This window comes from Puntigrus tetrazona, chromosome 23 (genome assembly GCF_018831695.1).
Source record: "Puntigrus tetrazona isolate hp1 chromosome 23, ASM1883169v1, whole genome shotgun sequence".
In the NCBI taxonomy this organism is placed as follows: domain Eukaryota; kingdom Metazoa; phylum Chordata; class Actinopteri; order Cypriniformes; family Cyprinidae; genus Puntigrus; species Puntigrus tetrazona.
Genome location: NC_056721.1, coordinates 1,098,901 through 1,104,900, shown reverse-complemented (window position 1 = coordinate 1,104,900; position 6,000 = coordinate 1,098,901).

The following is a 6,000-nucleotide window of genomic DNA, read 5'->3' as shown; positions in this document are numbered from 1 at the left end:
CAAGTCAACATACTGTACTGTATCTTTATGATTAATTAAATGTGATCTCTTTGCAGGAATGTGGTCTGCATGCTTCAAAATGACCACACAGACTGGACACGAAGATAATCGTCCAAAATCACAAGAAAACAAATCAAGAATCCACTTCCTCTTATTAAATGTCAAAATTCGCATTCCACTTTTGCTAAACATTATGCAAGATTTTGAAATGTTATATTGGCAGTACACTATTTCCAGTGGACTTGAGAAGTGTGTACCTTTACATGCATTTTTGGTTTAATATCACCAGAAACCACTGAGCAACATAAGAAGAGGAGTGTACGGCGGTTCACTTTCCATCTTTCCAGTTGAGCATTTTTTTTTAAACATGCAAACCAAATGTCAACTGTGAATCTGAAGGTTTATGGACTGATGTTTACAGCATCGCTCCACCCTAAATCCACGAACGCTGAGGTCATCTTGTTGACACGGCACACTCGTGCGAGCATGTGAGGAAACTTAAGGCATGCTTCACTTGTGTTCCTGTAGCTCAGCTCATGAGTTATGATATTGGTAACGCTGTGGTCACAAACTTATAATAAATCATTTCTACGTATGTAAAGCAGTTGAAGGTAATTATTAGGAAAGGTTCAGCAGGGTTGAGCTGAACTGACATGCACTGAACTGATTTGAGTTGAATAACGACACTATGCTGTCTTCTGTAGAACTGCTTATAGGTGATCTGACCTTGTTTCGGATATGATTGATGAACTTATTACACTGAACTGACTCAGCTGGACTGTTTTTTAGAGCTACTTGATAGCAGAATTTCTTTCGTGATGCTGTTTATTACTGTGAAGCTGTTTTGAAGCGATCTGTTTCTTATAAAGGTGCCTTGACTCTGTGCGGACAAAGAGGAATTGTCACTCTGGAACAGGGAAGGACTTGTCCTCGAATTGCTGCAACAAAGTTGGAAACACACAGACATCTAGTTTTAAGATTAGTTTTGTTGAGAGTTGTTGATTTTTCTGAAATTAAATCCACTTTAGTGCTTTCGCCAGATGTTCAGCAGGCGTCAATGGATAACTGGAGAGTACATTGGTAACAGAATGATTCCTGTGGTATATTTACAGACTGTGCGGCAGCTGATGCTGACTCTATTATTAAGGGTTGAGGCAGATGCATGATGGTTAATGTTGTTTTATTAGAGTGGTGACAGCAGCATGAAGGGCAGCTGGAAGACGACTGACTAGAAATAAACACGCTTCCGAATTTGTGTGACATTCAGTATAACATAAAATAATACATTCTGAGAAATATCTTAGCTTTGTTGTATTAATCCACGTAAAATATACAAAGCTTCAAGCATATTGCTTTTTCTTTAAGTATAGGGAGGCCTTTTACATTACTATAAGGTTATGATTAACAATGGGTTAAACTAGACCTTTAACCATTTCCTAAACTTTTTGTATCTTTTGAATATTTTCTGCCAGTTCTTTACAATGATTTATTCCAAATGAGCAAAGCCATTTTTTTTCTCCACCCTAAAAATGTGAATAAATTAAAAAGAAATCGAGTTACATGCTTTGGATGGAACAGATGTCACAAAGAAAAGAAAATTTGGACGACAGGATAAGACAGGACGCTGGCCAAAGGAATCATATGCATTGAGCCAAACAGTAGGAAGAATCAAAGCGATAAAAGAACGACATAAAGAAAGACAAACTATTCATGTTGCTGTTAATATGTCAGGCTACTGGAAATACAGTGGTAAGCGTCTAGCGGTTAGCTAATGCTGCTAAGCATGTGTGTTTACTGAATTAACAACGAAGAGAAGTACAAAAGGGCTGATGCAGTGAGAGGTACGAAAGCCAGGGTCAGATTAGTTCAGTAAAGAAACACAAGTTGGTCATATTTCTGTTATGTAAACAGAGTAACAGGCAAATGCTTTTTCGACAGATTTTTGGAAGCCCAGTCACACAGCTCTCATATAAAAATCTGAACCAGGCCTTCAAACTGAACAAGACTTATCCAAACGTAAGCATGAGCTCAGCCAAATGGGAGATGACTGGGAAACGAATCCTCCATAAATTATCTTGCGTCTCATCAATGGCACTTTAATTTAACCGGAATGCAAATATAATGTGTGCAGGTTGCTGGTTCCTAATGCAATTAAAACGCATGCAATCTGAAAAAAAAAAAAAAAAAAATGCACACATAAATCCATAAGCACACAATTTCCATAATCCTGAATCAGTCAAATCAATGGCTTTGGCTATTCTAGCTAATATGTGTATTTTGACACAAGGACAAGAACAAGAGCTGGACAGGATAAGTCATCCTGATGGAAAATAGTGAGATAGAGGAAGACAGATTTGGGTGGAGGGTGGAAGGAAACTGTAAAAAAGGAGGACTAGGAAAATCAATGCCAAAATACGATATACGCACTGAAAAATATCCAAAAGTCTGTTATTGCATCAAAGTATTGGGAACAAGAACACTGATGGCATTGTATCCGAGCAATGATCCACATCTGAGTTTCTCTTCTTCCTCTTTTAAAGCCATTGTCTGATTCTCCTGCTTGGGTCTCTGGCCAGAGAGGGATGCGGCCTCATATTGCTGTGATGCAGCAACAACAAGAGAGCCGTGTTGAACGGGACAAGTTTTCCAGCACAGGGAGGATGACAAACCTTTGCTTTTCACTTTCTAGAGCGCGAGCAGCCAAGACCAGAAGTGAAATAGTATCTAACTCCTGAAGTTCTTCAGATCTTTCAGGCGTTGACAAGGTCTGCCAGAGTTTAGAGGGGCTTGCCAAAAACAATAGCAGGCACCGTGGCAAACAGATTTCCCCTCTAACCAGACAGACAAGTGGAGAAAGTGGAGGACAGAAGGAGAAAGGGAGAGTTTCCTCTTCTAAATGCACTGAAGTTAGATGAATGTGATTACCTTCCAAGAACCAACAAGAACATCAATTAACCTTCAGAGGGATACAAGATTATCCATTAAAAGCTGTAAAACAAATGGGATAAGAAGACTAAAAACACAATTTGGCCTTTTTTGTACCCCTTAAAAAACCACTTCTTTCTCTTCTTTTCCAGCTTCTGACATCACTTTACCAGGCAACACCTGGAAGCATTTAAAATCAAATATGGTGGTTCAATCCAAATTTCATTTACACACTGAAATGCCAGGCCAACACATCAAGGCACTATCACCAAGGGCACAATTTATCACAAGAATGAATGGGAACAAAGCGAAAGCTACATCCCCTTGCCCTGTCAGAGAAGCACCACTGCAGTACAATAGGGCTCTTTGTTGGGTTTTGGAGCAGAGCTCTGAGAAGGTGCTGCTTTCGATGGCGTCACCACAATAATGGTTTTTTTTTAAAGACAATAAAGTCTCTGCTTGACTTAATATGCGAGAACAAGCACATTAAAGTAGTGCAGTTCTTCTGCTATTGTGCTGTAGTTATCATGATGATTAGAAATGATGATTTTGTACTTTACTGAGCAATCAGCAAATTGCTGATCTCTCGCTCGGTCCAAAAATGTGACGTTACGCCAAAAACCCTTAGACACTCCAGAATGGCATTATTAGTTCCCGGTAGAGTGTTTTTCCTACACTTAATAGGCAAATGGGATTGGAAAACAATGTAAAGTAGTAGCCCATTTTAGCTTATTTTTAAAAAGAGTACACTTTAGAGAAGAAAACTGAATGTACTTAATGTTTAAGTCAGTTATTTCTATCTTTTGCTGTAGTGTTGTCAGTAAGAAATAATAGTTTACATTTCCAAGAATTCATTCATTTTTATACTCCACAGAGATCTGATCTGATCACAATAATTCAGTCTTTCTGGAATGACATGAAGAAACAGAACAAACTGAGGCTAAATCGAGAAGAACTGTGGAGAACATTGTCTCCAAGATGCTTCAAGAAAGTTACCCGCAAAAGTTAAAGTCCTGTTAAAAGTTTTAGATGCTTTGTGCTGTGTAAAAACTCTATAAAATGAAGATGCCTTCAAAAATAGATCTGTCATAGACTTCCGTTAACTAAATTAAATCAACATTTGGTTTGAGCATCCTTAGCATTTAAAGCCGCTTTAAAGCACCTGAGCAGAGTTTTTCAGGGAGCATTGCAGATATGGTTTCTTGAAGCGGCTTGAAGTCGTTGTTCTCCGCAGTTCTTCTGGATTTAGTCTGTCTCATCTACGAAACCATTCTAAATTTCTTCTTAGAATCATTTCCCCGAATATGCATAAATGTGATTTATAGAATGAACGTACGGATGGAAAATGGCCTAAGCATCTCTTTCAGATGTGAAATCTATAAGTCGTTAAACTAAAGCGTTAACAAGATTTGCTTTTAGTATTTTTGTCTTCAGTCTAATTCCCATCTGCACTTGATTAAAAGTAGATTTTTCAGACAGCAACCATGTTAAAAGCAACAGTCAAACCCTCTAGAGGTCCACAAACAGTTCCTGCGCTTTTATTTATCCAATTCTCACATCATATTTACACGTGCCATACAGAAACACGTCAAAGCTTCACGTGTTTTCTTGGTCGTTTTGGGAAAATAACACACAACCTAATGAATAATCCAGACATTTACCTTTTTTATAGTTTTATAGCAGGAAAGGCATGCAGCTGGCACTATAGCATCCTGGGACGAAGGGCAAAGCTATAGAAAGAAACAGCCGTTTAACTGCACCCGTCTATTATAACAACAGGGATTATGGGAAACGAGAGGAACAGAGGCGTTCGTTTAGATTACGAGCTGAGCTCCACACGCAGGCAGTGGCAGTGTCTTTCTGAATGCGTCTGAGACACAGAGCAGACTAAAGACTAGTTAACGCTGACCGACACATTTCAGACCTTCAGCCCGTTCCCTCTCTTGACTGAATTACGAAGCAGACTGCAACAGCCGTTTCACAACGAGTCTGGATGAAAGGGGTGAAATGCTGGGCTAGAAGATCTAGAAAAGCTACACTGCTTAAAAAACAAAAATCGAAGGCAACCAGCTTTAGTAGTTTTTTGAGTTTTCTCAATTTATGGTTGCACGAGTTTTTTAAGTTGAGAAAACTCAAAAATCTGGTGAAGCCGATTGCCTCACTTATTTTTTTTTATGTACATTTATTGCATACTAAGTATAGTTAAAATCTATGTCTAACATCTAACATATTTACTGACAGATAACGTATGTCTTGTTCTTTGTCAATATATGTAAATATATCATTTTTGGATTTAATTTATTTCGACGGTCTCTTTAACGCATTCTCAAATGTAATGGGGTACATACATATCTACTAAGTCTTGCTCATTTTTTATTAGAGTATTAGTAGACCGGTAGGGTTAGGGTTAGAATAAGTCGACATGTTCTAGAAAAGTTATCTATAGTCAGTAGAACGTCTGTTGGGAGATCATCACAATAAAGAGTTATATTTAGCTCAGTGCGTGAGCTATCTAAATGATTTAGAGCATAACTAGTTTACTATTAATTATTAAATGTATTAACTTTGTTTCAGATGTTCTCATGAAGCTCTTTGAAAAATAAAGGGAAAACAAATAAAATGAGATCAAATGAAACAAATAAATGTGGATGGCATAACAATGATGTTTGCGTTCATAACAAAATCTGAGGATTTTAGATATGTGGTTTGATTTAGCACCGTTTATTATTTTTCTCTAAAATACATATTATATTGAAGAAGCATCTGGGAAGCAGGACTGTCCTACACTGATCAATCTAGTGTGAAATCTTTGGCACTAATTTCAGTAAAATTCCAGCGCAGAGACATCATCTGACTGGCTGGAAAAACCTGCAGCAAATCTGCTTGGATGAAACGGCTAGACACACAGGGCCAAAATCACACCTGAACAGTGTGAAACTCCAAAGACGGCCATCGTTCGTACGATAAAGTAAATAACAAAGCGGCGTCTCTCCTGATGCTCAAGTTTCTGTGTTCTGAAATAAATCTCGTAACGGCTGTATACCATTCGGTGTGTGTTTGCATTAGATGGGATTG